Here is an 18,963-nt window from a genome sequence, read left to right on the forward strand (position 1 = left end):
AAATCGCCGCAATGCATGAATATCCCTGAAAAGTCAGCGATATTCATGCATTACCGAGCTAATGCTCTTAGCCATGTTATCCACCTCCCATTGGATAACATGGCTAAGAACTGCTCAGGGCAGGTGTTAGCTTTTGGAGATATTCGCGCTTAGCGCGAATATCTCCAAAAGTTGGTAATAGGAGATAGCGATGTTAGCGACTGTTTTCAGTCGCTAATATCTTGGCACGCCCACTTTGCATGTCATTAGTGATAAATATCACTGACATGCAAAGTGGGGCCCAAGATGGTCGCTATCTCCTACTAGCTGTCTCTAACTGGTGTTAGCGACAGCTAGGTAATAGGGAGATAATTTTATCTCCGCTTTCTTGGCTTTTAAAGCCAAAAAAGCGGAGATAAACCCCCTTGATAATATGCCCCATAGTTTGTTCCCCTAGTGTCGCTTATTGCTGTGCCCCTACCATTCGCTAACAGTGAATGTAATATACTTCTATGGCCGTAATCAAAATGCGAACTACACTTTCTTCAAGCCATGTTGAAAGGAGGTTCGCTCAAGTGAACCAATGTCTGAAGGGGGTAATCCTAAACCCGGTCTGTGTTTACTTTGGATGTTGATAACACAGCTCTGATAAACGGCTAACATTGTCCGTGGCCAGACTTAATATCTGACTGTAATATGTCTTCTCACGAGTAGGTACTGACTAACACCAGACACTGATTTACTGTTTTTAGAAACAACACACCTTTTCATTTGAAGAAAATATTTAATATATTAAGCCAAAAATAAGTCATCTGTAGAACACGTGTATATCAGCTCCTTGGCTAAAGTTATTTCTTGTGATATTAATGGCAATGGACAGATGCGGGTACATGCCAGAAAGGCAACATTCATTTGCATTTATATGGAAGGCAGTGTTGGTAATCCGCCTAGTGAGGAAGGCCATTGCATGCTGACCCAGCAGAACAAAATGTGCAGAAGTAGGAAGGGAACCTTGGCAGTTCTCAGCTGCACATCTTCAGTTGTACTTCCAACTGAGTAACCCTCGTGAAATTATCTCTATATACTCTGAAAACTTCTGCACGGGGTGATTACGTGTCCCTCAGTCACATTTTCTGTGGGGCCGATTTACAGAACTAACTTAAGACAAAATCCTAAATGTACTACTTTTGGTATTCACAGAATTTAGGATTTTGTTTTAAGTTTGTCTTAAGACAAACTTAAAAAAGATTTAAGACATAGTTAAGATAAACTTAAGACAAAATCCTAACTTCTGTGAATACCAAAAGTAGTACGTTTAGGATTTTGTCCTAAATTAATTCTGTGAATCGGGCCCTGTATATTTAAAGACAGGCTGAGCAAGTGTGATTGATTTGCAGAAAAAAGGGGCCAAAATATGTTCGAATTTGCCATGTTTATGGAATGTGCTGCAGAAATTAATCCAAGATTCATCTAGAATCAAGCAAGACTGTACTACAAGGGAATATCGGAGACCTTATATTCCAAAAAAGGTGTCAGGTATATAAAAAGGGTGGTACTTTACATGTACTTTTTAATGAGCGTTTGCTCGTTTAGACCAAGCATATTAAATATTATAAATAGATGTTGAAAAACTATCAGAGCAGGAAAGCAGAAAGGGGGACTTAGGTTGTAGAGACCAGCAAGATGAAATACAGACGACAAACTGCATTTCGTAGTACATTTAGTAGTACTACAATAGTTCTACTAACACACTATAAAATGCGTCCACAAACTTACGTGCAGAGTTTCCACCTCCGCTTCTATCTTTTCACGTGCGGCGATCTTTGCCCCAACTGCAAAGTTGCCTTACACATAAGTATATGTTATAGTATCAAATGCGGGAGGGACCGAGGGGAGTGGCTGGAAAATGGGGAATACATGCTACTAAAGGGTGAGAGTTAAGGGAGCAGTTAAAGACCCAAAAAAGAGCAAGCCCATTGCCATTGCCATTCACAAACTGCTCATCTAAAGTTACTAATACTAAAAAAGACACTAATAGCCACATGCATCATTGTAGGAATTTGCAATTCCTAAATTGCGAAAATTAAGGAATCGCAATTTAGGAATCGCAAATTCCTATGCATCAAGAAATCGCAAAGGTTTTAGCGATTTCTTAATTTTCCTTATTTGCGATTCCTTAATTGCGAATCGCAAATAAGGAAACGCTTTACATTGATTCCTATGGGACTAGAAGCCCATAGGAATCAATGGGAAGGCATTCTCATTTTGCGAATTCGCAATTAAGGAATCGCAAAATGAGAATGCAATTTCAAGGGTGCAGGGAGGGGTCCAAAGGACCCCCCCTGCAGCCCTGGAATGTCATGTAAGTACATTTTACTCACACACATGTCCCAAGGGCATGTGTGTGTGTAACATGTAAGTTTCAAAAATGCATTTATTTGCATTTTTTAAACTTTTCGCAAATTACCATGGTAATTTTTCCCTTCAAAATTGCGAATTCGCAAATTAAAATTAATCATGCATAGCATTTAAGGAATCGCAAAATTTGCGATTCCTTAAATGCTATCGCAATTTAAGAAATCGCAAAAAATTGTGAATTCTTAAATTGCGATACATGAGAAATGAATGATGCATCCCAAAAAGTGATTTTAGAATCGCAAACGGCCGAATTTTGCGATTCGCACCGTTTGCGATTCCAAAATCGCTTGATGCATGTGCCTGTAAGACAGTAGTGAATATACTCCAGGTCAGACCTGGAGTACATCCAGCACCACCCATGCCCACTCACAGGTACTGCAACACCCTCCCAACAATTGACTACAGAAACATATTATCAAATAAAGCCACATTTATTTGATTAATATCCAATCATCAACAAGTGCACCAGTGTATCACCATGCAACAGCATGCACCAGTTATTGGCAGTAAGGTAACGTTTGGCAAGGGATTTTTTGCTTTGGCCACTTCCCTTGTGTGCTAGGTGCCATTGACTATATCCCCATGGCACTTCAGCCCTCTCTCCACATAGCACATCTTTTTCACAACAGGCACCAATGGCACGCCATCAATGTGCAGGCTGTCTGCGATGCTATGGGCTGCTTCATTGATGTGCAAGCTGCCTTTCCTGACTACATCTTCTAATAGTCACCTCTGGTTGCTGGGGATTTCGGTAACATGTGGTTTATTGGTAAGTAACAATACCTCACACTGGGGCCACATGTGCATCTGGGGATGGCATGACAAACATAATAAATTATCACTACAACACAATACACACACATTATTAAAAATCACTTTTGTTTGTTGTAGGTGATGTCTGGTATGCTCCCTCTCTCCACATCTCCTCACACCTTACTGACGTCCAACCACAGAATCTCAACAGAGGTACAATAGGGTATACATACGTAAATGAGCTAATATTGCATGCACTTCATCAGTTTTGGAATCCTCAAATTGTGATTCAGATGTCTTCACCGTACACTAAGGGTGGGGTGGTGGAGTGCTGGTGTACTTTCTAGACTGTTGTGTGTTCTGCAACATCACCATGCAACCAGGCTTAAATATAAACCCAGACCCTAATCTATGCTCACATCCAGGGATACACATGATGAGAATGAGAACAAAGGCCAGGGTATGCAGGTGCGGGTTTGGATAGTTAACTCATTTTTTCTCTTGCACGGCTAGTTAGGTTACCACATTTATATGGTTGGCCAGTCTTTTTGTCAAAGTTCACTGATAGATGATAAACACACTATCCACATATACCATTGTGAGATAGTTCTGTTTACTTCACATAATGTGATTGACTACCTTGTTGTGCTCAAGTTTAAAATGAGTTGACTCCTCATTATCTCAAACATTCTATCAGGCATCATTCACAACACAGAATATCACGACCTCGCCTACTACACTCATGTTTAAACTGAAACACATTAAAATCCTTACTTAACACACATATATTCAGCACACAAACAATCCCTGTTATATTTTTTAGCTATATAATTGTATTACTTTAGGTCATGACCACTTTAATTAAGCATCAGGGGAGCACCAAATTATGCAGCAGGGTTGACTATATTATGCAGCAAGAAAAGTCAAATTATGCAGCATAATGCAGCACTTTTTTTATAGTAAATCTTCATTATTTTGAAATACAGAAATAAGCAACTGAAGGATGACAAAGTAACCTTTGTGAAGGACCTTCCACAGCACGAGAACACATGTCGCAAAGCTTTTAGTAACTTTTGATCCCTTTGAACTAGAAACAATTTTTTTTCTTAAGGGTAAGGGGGATACACACTTTAGATAACCCCTGCTTACCCACTTGGTAGCTTGGCTCGAGCAGACAGGCTTATCCCAAAGGCAATGTGTAAATTATTTGTAATCGAAACTCACAGTAACGCAGTGAAAACACCACAAACGGACACCTCACCAGTTCAGAAAAATAAAGTATCTCTATCTAAACCAAATAAGACCGAAACGACTAAAGTCCAACCTACATGTATCAAAATATCACTTTCGAACAGTTATTGCAAAAATAGAATTTGTAGAAACAAAATAGCTCCACCTGGGGCTATTACAACATCGTGACAGGTATAAATCCAAAGTACGGCGCTGACCGCGTGGTGTGTGGCGTCGGGCGCGGAGTCACACGGACCACCAAGCAACAGTTCCTTGGAAAACGAAGTATAACGACGCTGCACAGCATCGGTTTCCTGGTTGCCACGGGGGATGCGAGCATCGTGTCCACCATGAAGCGATGTGTCGAGTCAGGGAAAGTTAGGCGACGTCGGCGGGGAGGCGTCAGTCCCGGTAAGCAATTAGATAGATTAGATTAAAGCTTGTAAAGCGCTTGGTTACTACAACTGAGTGTCCCAGCGCTGAGACATCTCAGTCCTAATAACAGAGCCCTATCCCCCCAGAAAACTCCCTGATCCCAGCATAGAACGGTCTATCTGCAACAACAGCGCTTAACACCAGTCCCGGGGAGATGAGTGAAAGAACCAAGTCTTAAGTTTTCCGCGAAACTTCGCTTCAGACGGATGCATCCTCAATTCCAAAGGCAGCTTGTTCCAAGATCGAGAGCACCGAAAGGGACGCATAGGCAATCTGAGTGGCCCTTGAAAGTCGTGAGGAAGCCAGCAGCCCTGAAAGAACTGGAACCCGAGAAATATGGGTGGCGATCCAGGTGAGGCCTAGCAGGAAAAATGGCGGACAGGACTGGTTGTAATGCACCGGACCTGTAATACAGAGCAGAAAAATCTGGAAGTGAATAGCAACACACTCGCAGGCGGCGCAATACCTGAGGTGAGGTGCGAGGAAGAACTGGGATCAATTGGCCCTCTGGTGCTGTAGGCCGCTGCGGAAGGGCCTGCTGAGAGAGCGGCAGCAGAGTCCTGTGTGCTAGCAATGCGGGCTGGACCAATGCAATGAAAAAACTGAAGCGGGATGGATTGGCACAGCGCTGAGTGAAGTGTGCAGAGATTAGGTCCGGGGGCAGCACTGCAGCCCGGTACGGCTAGGACAGTGGCGCGGCCTGAAGAGGATCCTGCGACCAGGACCCTGCTTGTGCGTCCGCCCCGGTAAATACAGGCTGAGACAAGCTGATGGCGTGAGGCGAGTGTGGCAAAAAAGTTACTGCTGTGAGCAGCAGGATTAAATACACAACCTGCAAGGTTAAAGCAGCGATATAGAAGTGTGCTTAAAGGACAGCAAAGAATAGATTACAAAGACGTGTGTAGCTGCAAGCGGCAAGAGGCCGCTATAGTGGTAGGGGCACAGCTGCTCAGGCAAGGGGGTGAAGCACGTATAATTAGTCGCACCTCAAGCTCCAGAAGCGGTGTGAGCGTCAGAAAGCAAAGGCTTGGATGTGGTGCTTCCTGTGAATGAAGGCACAATACGCAGAAGAAAGTGCAGTGAATCGGGTGTGGGTGAGTGCAGACAGCTTATGACGCACGTGTGGCACTCATCACAAATGGCAAGATCACACTATTTTTAAAAGAAAAGTGTACACAAGCCGAATATGGAAAAAACTGACAAGTCACAACCCTGTCTCATGTTTGAGATGAGGAAACTGAGCAGGTCGCAGCCCAAAAAAGTGGATGCCCCAGCAGAGACTGCACCCTCACTGTAAGCCACACTTCTAGCAATGCCACACAGTCTCCAGTCAATTGATGGCAAAATAGGCGCTATAAATACTCGAATAGACAACATGTCCGCAAAGACAGAAAAGCAAAACACTACAATAGGGAAGATGGAGCAGAGAGTCTCAAAAACTGAGGACGAACTTGCCACAGTTTCAGACAAATCGCTAAACATGGAAAAGGCATTGGCAGTAATTCAAGCAAAGAATGAAGATTTGGAGGCGAGTTCTAGAAGAAATAACATCAGAATTATTGGGCTGCCTGAATCAACAAACACTGGTAAAATGGAGATATTTGTGGGGACAATGTTTAAAAACATATTTGGGGCAGACAATTTATCGCCAATGCTAATGCTAATAGTAGAGCGGGAAAATCGCTCACTAGTGGTGCGACCGGTCCCGGGTGCAACACCGCTTCCCATCATTGCTAGTTTGTTAAACTACAGAAATCGAGATTCTATCCCGTGTATGGCCCGAGAGAAAGGGCCTATTAACTACCAGGGTAATTCACTGGCCTTTTTCCTGGATTTCACGACAACGGTACAGGTGGCCAGGAGAGAGTTCACAACAGTTAAGAAGCTTTTGATGTCAGAAGACATTTCCTATGCCATGTTGTATCCGGTTCGGCTCCGGGTTAGTCAAGAGGGTGCAACTAAAATCTTAACCAACCTAAAAGCTGCACTAGAATATGCCAAAACATTGACAGGACACAGGCGAGAAGCTTCTAAGGACACTGATGATGAGGAACAGTAACTCTTGCACTATGATATGTGTTATGTACATGGAGAGGTGATGGTCTGCAGGGTGCTGCATGTGAGATCACGATTTGTAAGAAAATATGTTGATGGTAGCCTCCTTTGATTATATTTAATTGGTGCTCTCATAGTAATGCTGCAGAACAGAAGCTATAATTGTAATAAGGTTCCAACAAGATTTGACAGGTCGGCCACCTCCTCCTAAGTCGGGAGGTATATGACACTCCAGCATTCCCCAGTGGCTGTACCCCATATGTGTATTGTGACGCTTTGTCGCTAGGGGGGTTGTCTATGTTCAAAGGGAATGTCTTTAGCATGTTGGGGTTGCTGAAGTGGGGGGGCTGGTGATGGGGAGAAGTTTGCAGCAGATATAGTATTATGAACACGAGGTTTGTATAGATTAGAATTTACGTTCATAACCCGGGTGGAAATGTGCAGCCAATGTAAAAATGTGTTACAGGTCTGGGTAGTACTATAAAGCTTTTAATCTGGAATGTACAGGGGCTTAACAACCCCAAAGAATGTGCTCTGTCTTAGCCTATTTGGATAGGATGAATTGTGTCGTATTCTTCTTACTCCAAAGGGGGGTTGATATTAGTAAAAAAGGAACACCATTTACTGTGATTAGATCTGAGGCGGATGATCAGGACACGCGGCAATGGTCATGGGTAGCCTGGGAGGCACAATGGTATTGCTGGTCAATGTGTCTGGGCCGAATGTTGATGACCCTGGGTTTTTTAATGATGTATGGAGAAAGATTTCTATGTACAGATTATAATTTTTGCATAGATGAGGATTTGGACTGCTCAAAGGCTGCATTAGGGCGGAGAAAACAGGCTTCACAGGTATTGCTGGAACTAATGGATGATGAAGGGCTTAGAGATATATGGAGACTTCGTAATCCTACCACAAGGGAAAGCACTTTTGTCTCCACGGCTCACGGATCATGCTCCAGGTTGGACTATTGGCTGGCATCTGAGGAGGAATGTCCCTGGACAGTCAAAATTACATACACACTTGGCAAAAACGCTCTTGGACCACTCCCCTGTGTTGCTGGAGTTACAGGTCCCGGAAAGTGTGAGGCCCCCATTTCAGTGAAGACTGCAACAGTCCTCTATCACGGATTATGTCTTTTGCGATACCATAGGAAACGTGATAAGAAATTTCTTTGTTGAAAATGAGGGATCAGTTGAGAGTGCAGGAACACTGTGGGAAGCTTTTAAAGTGACGATAAGGGGGAGTGTATAGGGGCACAGGCGGGTGTTCTGCACGATTTTTGGTGAAGAATGCAAGGGTTGGCAGCGCAAATAACAGTATTGGAAAGGGAGTATGAGGCGAGGCCCACAGCAGCAACACCAGCCAAAATCAGAGACCTAGTGACAGATTATAATCAAACAGCAGATCAGGAACTCCTTCACAGATCCAGAAGATGTAAGTTGAGATATTACTGGGAAGACGGTAGGCCAAGTCACTCACTGGCTAATACAATTACAATGCAGAAGGGCCAGGAAAATGATATAGAGTTACTAGATGGGGAGGGAGTTACATGACATTCCACATCAGATAATAGTTGGGGAAAGGCTGTCGGTGAGTGAGGCAGAGATCGCTGCCTATTTAGATGATATTGTGCTTGGGTGGCTATCAGAGGGCCCGGAGGGAGTATCTTACACGGCCTTTTGATGTAGAAGATGTGAAGGAAGCTATAATGTCCCTACCCACATGCTAAGCATCTGGCCTCGAAGGGCTGCCATGTGAGTTCTACAAGGCTTACGTTGAGGGGCTAGGGGCAAGACTGATGTATACGCCGAAGCATATGAAAAGGGTGTACTACCTCCCACATTGAAAGAGGCAGTAATAGTCACATTGCTAAAGCCTGAAAAAGTAGCAAATAAATGTGAGTCATATAGACTCTTATCTTTAATTAATATTGATGCTAAAACTTTTGCCAAAATAATTACAAACAGGCTGCAACCACTGGTCCGAAAGCTGCTCCTCCCACATCAGTCAGGCTTCGTCCCTAAAAGATCCACAGCTCATAACTTGCGTACGGTCTTCGCTGTGCTTCATTATCTAGAGTAAGATTTTCAGGCAGTTGCAGTGCTATTAGATGCTGCAAAAGCCTTCGACTCACTGCAGTGGGGGTACATGTTCACAGTGTTGCGGCGAATAGGCATGCTGACATCTTTTTTTTAATGGATCCTCCTATTGTATACCGAGCCTGTGGCCCGACTAGGGGTTAATGGATGGGTCTCAGAGGCCTTCCCAATTAATAGAGACACTCAACAAGGCTGCCCCTTATCTCCGATGTTGTTTTCTCTGGCGCTTGAGCCTTAGGCTTTCAAAATTTGTCAAAAGCATGGCATGCTGCATTGAGGTTTAGGCAGTGACCACTTGCTATCTCCCTCTACGCGGATGATATGCTGCTATATATCCACAAAGAATATGTGATGTTATTCCGCAAACTATTTTCCCGCATATCATGACTCCGCATTTAAAACAATGCAGATGCAATTACCCCGCAATACCATTACTCCGCAATCTTTTACCCCGCATATAACTTTACCACCCATGCCTTTACAATGCAAAGGCATGTGTGGTGAAGTTATAAACTTAGTAATAATAATAAAGACATTTATAGAGCGCATGGTTACGCCATCTCGGCGTGTCCCCGCGCTAGGTGAGAGGGAGGCATAGAACGTCTCAGCAGAGATCTTTACATGCTGCCAGAGAATAAGTAGGTTTTCAGCATCTTTCTGAACTTGATCTCGGAACTTTCCAGCCTGAGTTTTTGTGGAAGCTTATTCCAATTCTGAGCGCCCCGGAACCGGAAAGAGCGACCTCCCATCCTGACCTTCTTTACCTTAGGGATCACCAGTAGCCCGGAACCAGCAGATATCAGGGACCTCCTAGGCTCATATCCGGTGATCAAGTCGCTTAGATAGGATGGGCAAGCATTGTTAAGAATTCGATGACAAGTACATAGTGTCTTGAACATAACGCGTTCCTTCAGTGGCAACCAGTGCAATGCATTGAGGGTTTTTTGAGAAGCCGCCTTCCTAGGCTGATTAAGAACCAGCTGCGCAGAACCTGCAGTCGACCAAGACTCTTATCCGTGGCCCCAAGATACAGTACGTTGGCATAATCGAGACGCAACGTTATGAGCGCATGTACCATGGTCTTTCTTGCCCCTATCGGGAGAAGATCCAGTGTTTTACGCAGAGTTTTCAACACACCAAAACACTTGCCAACTACTCTTCTTATGTGCCCTTCATAGGAGAGAGCCGGGTCAAACCAACCCCCCAGGTTTTTCGCCTCGGTACACAGTACAGGGGTTGAACCCAAGCTCAAGGGCCACCACTCCGTCGACCAGCTGGCAGTACTGCCCCCCACCACCAGCACCTCGGTTTTGCTGCCATTCAGTTTAAGACAGTTCTTATCCATCCAGGAGGCAAGCTCCTGCATGCAAGCCCTAAAGATGGATGTGGCAATCCCAGGAGCCTGTGATAGGGAGATCAGCAGCTGGGTGTCATCCGCATAGGAGACCACCCTCACTCCAAAGCTCTGCACTATCTCTGCCAGCGGCGCCATATATAAATTAAACAGCATGGGACTCAGGGCGGAGCCCTGAGGCACCCCCTGCTGCAATTCAATATCTCTGGAGTGGTGCGCCCCCAGCCTGACCTTAAAGCTACGTCCAGTCAGGAAGGACTTTAGCCATTTTAGGGTGGATCCTGAGACACCGCCTTTATTCAGACACTGCAGCAAGGTGTAATACGCTACAGTGTCGAAGGCTGCACTCAGATCCAACATTATTAGAGCCATAGTGTGTCCCGCATCTGCCCCCTGCCTGATGGTTTCTGTAGCTCTTATCAGGGCAGTTTCTGTTTAATACCCTGCCTGAAAACCAGATTGCGAAGAGGCCAGAGTCTTTCAGATGTAACATGAGTTGACGATTGGCCACCTTCTCCACCACCTTTGCCAGGAAAGGAAGAAGCGAGATCGGCCTAAGGTTGTCTAGTTTGTCCAGACTTATGTTTGGCTTCTTCCTAACAGGAAGGACGATGGCACATTTCCAGTTTTCAGGCAGCGTATGCAAGCTAAATGAGACATCCAGCACATGTCTACTAAATGGTTCGAGAAAAGCCAGGCTCTCCGACATCACCTTAGCAGGGGCTGGATCTCTGGGCGAGCCAGATTTAACACTGAGGCAGATACTCTTAAGAGTCTCCGGAGTGGGAACGATGAAGTTGTTTAGTCTAGACGCTATCTTAGACTCTATCATTGGTTCTTCATAGTCTGCCCCTCGCCTCGCATTACAGTCCCAGAGAAGGATGAGTATATCACCTCTACCTTCTCGGAGAAGTAGGTAGCGATATGGTTACACTTCTCTGCATTGTCCCTGCTAGGAGTGTCCGTCTCTGCCAAGGAGCAGATTTCCTTGTATATTTTAAAAAGTTACTTGGTCGAATTCTCGGCCATTCCGATTTTAGCCTTATAGTAAGTGGCCTTGGTCTGTCTCAACTGTCCTCGATATTTCCTCTAGTGCACCCTATACGACAGTCTATCCTGATTATGAAAGCCCTTTTTCCATTGCCTCTCCAGACGTTTACATTCAGCTTTTATACAATGTAGCGTCTGGGTGAACCAAGGAGCAGTTTTACGCTCTCTGCCCCCAGCTTAATAAAAGAGCAACGGCGCCACCTTATCAAGCGCCTTTATTACGCGTCTCTCCAGGTTCCTACAGGCGGTGCCACTGTCAGATCCACCCGGAGGGCCGCCCTCTGTCAGCTCTCTATTAAAATCCTCCTGGACAAAGGTTTTCCACTTCCTAGATGAGTGGGTAACATTCCCTGCCTTCCGATTTTCACTCTTTGGTATCCTAATCACCACTGGCACCAGGAAGTGATCTGACCAAGGGACTGGGAGCGGTGTAGATACTTCAACATCCTCCCAGTTGGCGAACACCGTATCAAGTAGGTGGCCGTGCTCATGGGTGGGGGCGAGTGATTTTAAATGTAGATGGAATGACTGTAGGTCATGGTGTAAGTTTGAAGCTTCCTTATTCAAGGGGTCTTCTAAGTGAAAGTTCAGATCCCCAGTACCAAGAGCATATCATGCCTTAACGCTAAGTGGCCAATGCCCTCCGATAGATTTGGCAGAAAGCGGGTGGCGGGACCGGGGGGTCTGTAGATCAAGAGCCCTTTCACCGTCAGGTTAGGGCTTAACTTTAATGAAAAAGACCCTGCCTCACTATCGGATATTATGACCGGTTCTATGGAACATTCAAGGGAGGATCTAAGAATCACCGCGATCCCGCTCCTCTTCCCACAGCGCTATCAATTCTCGCTATGGTGTACCCGGGGGGAATGCCTCTATGATATCTGGGTCGAAGTTAGCGCCCAACCATGTCTCAGTCAAAAACAGAAAGTCTAATTTCCGGTCTACCAGCAGATCAGAGATTTCTATTTTATGCTTACAGAGAGATCTACAATTCAATAGACCTCCGCATAGTGTGGCTTCTCTTGGCTTCCTAGCATAGTTTGACATCCGGCTAAATGAACAGTGCCGACAGCCGCTGCTTTGAATAGCCAACATACTGTGCTTACACCTCCTATCTATGTGGGGGCATAAGGCCAGCAGCTCCGCCCTATCATACTGTAGACTCCTCTCATTTTGACCAGAGGTCCTGGCCCCTGTCCCCTTCCGGCCGCGGACGGGCGCAGACGGGCTTGCCTTTGGCGCGCCCGCTGCGCGCGTCCGCTGCGCGGTCACGGAAGCATTCGCCTTAAATCCCTACCGGCTAAATTAGGGGCTGGCGACTAGAACGCTAACCGTCCCCCCAGCCGACCGGAAGTGCCTTTCTCTACCCTTCTTCGCCCTCCGCGCAATGGTGCTATTCACCGCGTCGGACCAGGGCGGGGAAGGAGGAAATTGAGAAACAGGCTTTTAGAACAGACTCGTGCCCTCCTAATCAGGTAAATTACTTTTAAAATTACAGTTTTCACACAAAGATTAAAAATGCACGCTCCCGGTGCAGCACCCGCAGTCTTCAGTAGCGCATGCAAATAGCAGTGAGAAGCCCTGCCACAGCCCACTCACCACCAAAAGTACTTTTTTGATTTATTTGCACATTTTGACTCCCAGTGACCAGTAAGACAAGGAAATGGCTTTTTGTCAGAGCTGTGAGTTTGCCAAAGTTGATTTTAGCCCACTTGGGCAATATCATCAAACAGGACTGTTGTTATGTTGAAAATCCTATTCAAGTAGCTATTTTAAACAGTGTATTATGTATTAAGCAGTGATTGTAAACTGTGAAGGGATGTATTATTTGATCAAATCCTGCATATGTGAATTTTATATCTTTGCTGGTTTTTAAAAAAACTAACATGTGATTTTTATGAAATTTAAATGTTACCATGAATTTTAAATAATTTATTTATATTTATTTAAAATATTTGTGTATCAGCCCGTTTGATCTCTTTAAATATGGAGGTCATTACTAGCTACAAGGAAGTATTTCTTCTATGTTGTTGCCTGTTCAGCTCTGCCTATATTGCACTAGCACTTTAAATACTGGTCCTTGCCAAACGCAGCTTGCTGTGTGATCAAGCTTGAGTGGAAGTGAAACGCGTTATGGCGGCTGGCTGGCTGAAAATAAAGCACCTTAATTAAGCACTGATTCCTGGGTCTGCTCTTCGTCATTTTTTCTGGTGACGATTTATTTCCATATTTGTGTACCGAAGAGCATCCAAGGTACGAGCAGAACGCCTCCTGTATTTTTGGGCAGCGCGGCTGAAGTTCCACCTTTTCTGTTCACCCGGAAGAGGAACTACATACTCCGGCAAGGAGCAAGCTGCAAGAGCCCCCAGACACCGCTGACTGTTCCACCCGTTTTCTGAAGCCGGTGTGTTCCGTATCCATTGACAGGAGCCAGTGCCGGTAGTCGAGTTGAGGTGGAATTCCCGCGGAGTGACCGGTAAGGAGTGTGCACGGCAGTCTGGCAGGGGAAACTTGCAGCGTGCTAGAGACCGTATTGAAGTGTTGAGCTACTGTTGCTCAAAGCCAAATTGCCATAATGTCCGCAAACATGTTGCGTGAATGTGAAGAGGCGGCAGAGACTATGTTCCTGGATTTCCCAGCGGGGGGAATCCACTTCTGCAATCCTAACGATAAACCCAGTTACCAGCAACCCCACTACTCGGGATTTGTTCAAGAGACTGGAAAAACATATGCGTTCTAAACAATCCAAGTGGTGGGAGCACCGGTCTTTGTCCAGATACTTACAGGTCGGGAGAGTGCTGTGGTTCTGTAACTCTGAGGGTCTGTGGTTCGGTGGTTCTGAATCCGTTCAATGAAGGTCGTCGGATATAGACGAATCTGGTGTCGGCGGACCGCAAATCACGAGTGCGGTGTGTACGAGTGTTTTCGTCTTAATCGATCAATTTGAACACTACGTATTCAGGGATTTCGTTTGAACCCTCGGGTTCCATGTTGTGTACGGCAGCCATTTTGTGTGGTTGCCCTCACATAGGCCGATGACGGCGGCCGAGCGAGTCCTTGGGACACGTACACCTTAGCTGACTTCTGAGTGACCTGGCCGAACTGACTCCCTTGCCGTAGGCTGACCTCGCTGAGCCAGTTACTTGTTAAGCAGCTGGTCAGATAGAGATCAAAGAGCAGGACATTGCCGAATTTACAGTACACTGCACCCTCCTTTCTATCTCACTTCTCATCTGTTTCTGCTCCTTCCTATACGACATAATCGCTGATTTGGGTTAAGGTTTTATGATGGGTTTGTCCGGCCTGATCCGACCGGATATCGGAATGTGCTTGGTCATTTCTGGTGGGCTGGACAATGGAAAATGGGATTGTCGTCATACGCTACTTTTGAAATGTCACACTGTCATTCGTTGGTTTGTATGTAATCGATGCTACTCTGGAATGTGATTTTTGGCATAAAAGACCATGCTCCGCTCATTGAAATTGTGCAGTCTCTAGCGAACCACCCGTGTTGTGCTTCGTAGACCTCTGTTCCTGGTTGCAGCCAATAAACTTTGGTCTTTGACGTCATCAAGAAGTGTCCCATGTCTCTGTTTGCCGAGGCAGGGGAATCCGAAAACTTTGAGCGCAACCTCTGGTTGCTTTGCCACCTGCGATTCCTCCACAGCCAGCTCCTCCTGGACAAAGGTTTTCCACTTCCTAGATGAGTGGGTAACATTCCCTGCCTTCCGATTTTCACTCTTTGGTATCCTAATCACCACTGGCACCAGGAAGTGATCTGACCAAGGGACTGGGAGCGGTGTAGATACTTCAACATCCTCCCAGTTGGCGAATACCGTATCAAGTAGGTGTCCGTGCTCATGGGTGGGGGCGAGTGATTTTAAATGTAGATGGAATGACTGTAGGTCATGGTGTAAGTTTGAAGCTTCCTTATTCAAGGGGTCTTCTAAGTGAAAGTTCAGATCCCCAGTACCAAGAGCATATCATGCCTTAACGCTAAGTGGCCAATGCCCTCCGATAGATTTGTCAGAAAGCGGGTGGCGGGACCGGGGGGTCTGTAGATCAAGAGCCCTTTCACCGTCAGGTTAGAGCTTAACTTTAATGAAAAAGACCCTGCCTCACTATCGGATATTATGACCGGTTCTATGGAACATTCAAGGGAGGATCTAAGAATCACCGCGATCCCGCTCCTCTTCCCACAGCGCTATCAATTCTCGCTATGGTGTACCCGGGGGGAATGCCTCTATGATATCTGGGTCGAAGTTAGCGCCCAACCATGTCTCAGTTAAAAACAGAAAGTCTAATTTCCGGTCTACCAGCAGATCAGAGATTTCTATTTTATGCTTACAGAGAGATCTACAATTCAATAGACCTCCGCACAGTGTGGCTTCTCTTGGCTTCCTAGCATAGTTTGACATCCGGCTAAATGAACAGTGCCGACAGCCGCTGCTTTGAATAGCCAACATACTGTGCTTACACCTCCTATCTATGTGGGGGCATAAGGCCAGCAGCTCCGCCCTATCATACTGTAGACTCCTCTCATTTTGACCAGAGGTCCTGGCCCCTGTCCCCTTCCGGCCGCGGACGGGCGCAGACGGGCTTGCCTTTGGCGCGCCCGCTGCGCGCGTCCGCTGCGCGGTCACGGAAGCATTCGCCTTAAATCCCTACCGGCTAAATTAGGGGCTGGCGACTAGAACGCTAACCGTCCCCCCAGCCGACCGGAAGTGCCTTTCTCTACCCTTCTTCGCCCTCCGCGCAATGGTGCTATTCACCGCGTCGGACCAGGGCGGGGAAGGAGGAAATTGAGAAACAGGCTTTTAGAACAGACTCGTGCCCTCCTAATCAGGTAAATTACTTTTAAAATTACAGTTTTCACACAAAGATTAAAAATGCACGCTCCCGGTGCAGCACCTACAGTCTTCAGTAGCGCATGCAAATAGCAGTGAGAAGCCCTGCCACAGCCCACTCACCACCAAAAGTACTTTTTTGATTTATTTGCACATTTTGACTCCCAGTGACCAGTAAGACAAGGAAATGGCTTTTTGTCAGAGCTGTGAGTTTGCCAAAGTTGATTTTAGCCCACTTGGGCAATATCATCAAACAGGACTGTTGTTATGTTGAAAATCCTATTCAAGTAGCTATTTTAAACAGTGTATTATGTATTAAGCAGTGATTGTAAACTGTGAAGGGATGTATTATTTGATCAAATCCTGCATATGTGAATTTTATATCTTTGTTGGTTTTTAAAAAAACTAACATGTGATTTTTATGAAATTTAAATGTTACCATGAATTTTAAATAATTTATTTATATTTATTTAAAATATTTGTGTATCAGCCCGTTTGATCTCTTTAAATATGGAGGTCATTACTAGCTACAAGGAAGTATTTCTTCTATGTTGTTGCCTGTTCAGCTCTGCCTATATTGCACTAGCACTTTAAATACTGGTCCTTGCCAAACGCAGCTTGCTGTGTGATCAAGCTTGAGTGGAAGTGAAACGCGTTATGGCGGCTGGCTGGCTGAAAATAAAGCACCTTAATTAAGCACTGATTCCTGGGTCTGCTCTTCGTCATTTTTTCTGGTGACAATTTATTTCCATATTTGTGTACCGAAGAGCATCCAAGGTACGAGCAGAACGCCTCCTGTATTTTTGGGCAGCGCGGCAGGAAGTTCCACCTTTTCTGTTCACCCGGAAGAGGAACTACATACTCCGGCAAGGAGCAAGCTGCAAGAGCCCCCAGACACCGCTGACTGTTCCACCCGTTTTCTGAAGCCGGTGTGTTCCGTATCCATTGACAGGAGCCAGTGCCGGTAGTCGAGTTGAGGTGGAATTCCCGCGGAGTGACCGGTAAGGAGTGTGCACGGCAGTCTGGCAGGGGAAACTTGCAGCGTGCTAGAGACCGTATTGAAGTGTTGAGCTACTGTTGCTCAAAGCCAAATTGCCATAATGTCCGCAAACATGTTGCGTGAATGTGAAGAGGCGGCAGAGACTATGTTCCTGGATTTCCCAGCGGGGGGAATCCACTTCTGCAATCCTAACGATAAACCCAGTTACCAGCAACCCCACTACTCGGGATTTGTTCAAGAGACTGGAAAAACATATGCGTTCTAAACAATCCAAGTGGTGGGAGCACCGGTCTTTGTCCAGATACTTACAGGTCGGGAGAGTGCTGTGGTTCTGTAACTCTGAGGGTCTGTGGTTCGGTGGTTCTGAATCCGTTCAATGAAGGTCGTCGGATATAGACGAATCTGGTGTCGGCGGACCGCAAATCACGAGTGCGGTGTGTACGAGTGTTTTCGTCTTAATCGATCAATTTGAACACTACGTATTCAGGGATTTCGTTTGAACCCTCGGGTTCCATGTTGTGTACGGCAGCCATTTTGTGTGGTTGCCCTCACATAGGCCGATGACGGCGGCCAAGCGAGTCCTTGGGACACGCACACCTTAGCTGACTTCTGAGTGACCTGGCTGAACTGACTCCCTTGCCGTAGGCTGACCTCGCTGAGCCAGTTACTTGTTAAGCAGCTGGTCAGATAGAGATCAAAGAGCAGGACATTGCCGAATTTACAGTACACTGCACCCACCTTTCTATCTCACTTCTCATCTGTTTCTGCTCCTTCCTATACGACATAATCGCTGATTTGGGTTAAGGTTTTATGATGGGTTTGTCCGGCCTGATCCGACCGGATATCGGAATGTGCTTGGTCATTTCTGGTGGGCTGGACAACGGAAAATGGGATTGTCGTCATGCGCTACTTTTGAAATGTCACACTGTCATTGGTTGGTTTGTATGTAATCGATGCTACTCTGGAATGTGATTTTTGGCATAAAAGACCATGCTCCGCTCATTGAAATTGTGCAGTCTCTAGCGAACCACCCGTGTTGTGCTTCGTAGACCTCTGTTCCTGGTTGCAGCCAATAAACTTTGGTCTTTGACGTCATCAAGAAGTGTCCCATGTCTCTGTTTGCCGAGGCAGGGGAATCCGAAAACTTTGAGCGCAACCTCCGGTTGCTTTGCCACCTGCGATTCCTCCACAGCCAGCTCCTCTTCCGTTGGCTACTATTCCCTTGGCGCAGCCTCCTCAGGGGCCGCCAACTTTGCCTCCCCCTTCATCTGCTACTCCTACGCCTCTCTATAATACTCCTTCTGTTCCGACTTTGGATTCTTCTAACATTGTTCCGTCTTCTCTTATTCTGACACCTTCTCCTTCTACTAGACAGAGAATGACTGCTGCAGTTTCTAGTTTCTTTTCTTCTTTTTTGGGATCATTGGGTACGTCTCCTGTTGTTGAACGTAGACAATCACGTAGTCAGTTGCCTGATGCTAATGAGCGTACAGTTTTGGATCACATGGCGCGTAAATGGGTTACATATGCTACACACTATGATCTTGAGGGTATTATGAATGTTTTCCATCAATGGGAAGCACCAAAGCAACAATACGTCTTTGAGATGATGTGTGTGTTCCTTCATGAACAATGGATTGACGAAGTAGGTCAAGCTCCTCCTGAGTTGTACCGAATACGTTCCGAATTTGTGAAAGGGACCATTGTGGGTCCTCGTGAGATTCAGAAAGCAGTTGCGAC

Source organism: Lissotriton vulgaris, chromosome 8, assembly GCF_964263255.1.
Source record: "Lissotriton vulgaris chromosome 8, aLisVul1.2, whole genome shotgun sequence".
Lineage (NCBI taxonomy): Eukaryota > Metazoa > Chordata > Amphibia > Caudata > Salamandridae > Lissotriton > Lissotriton vulgaris.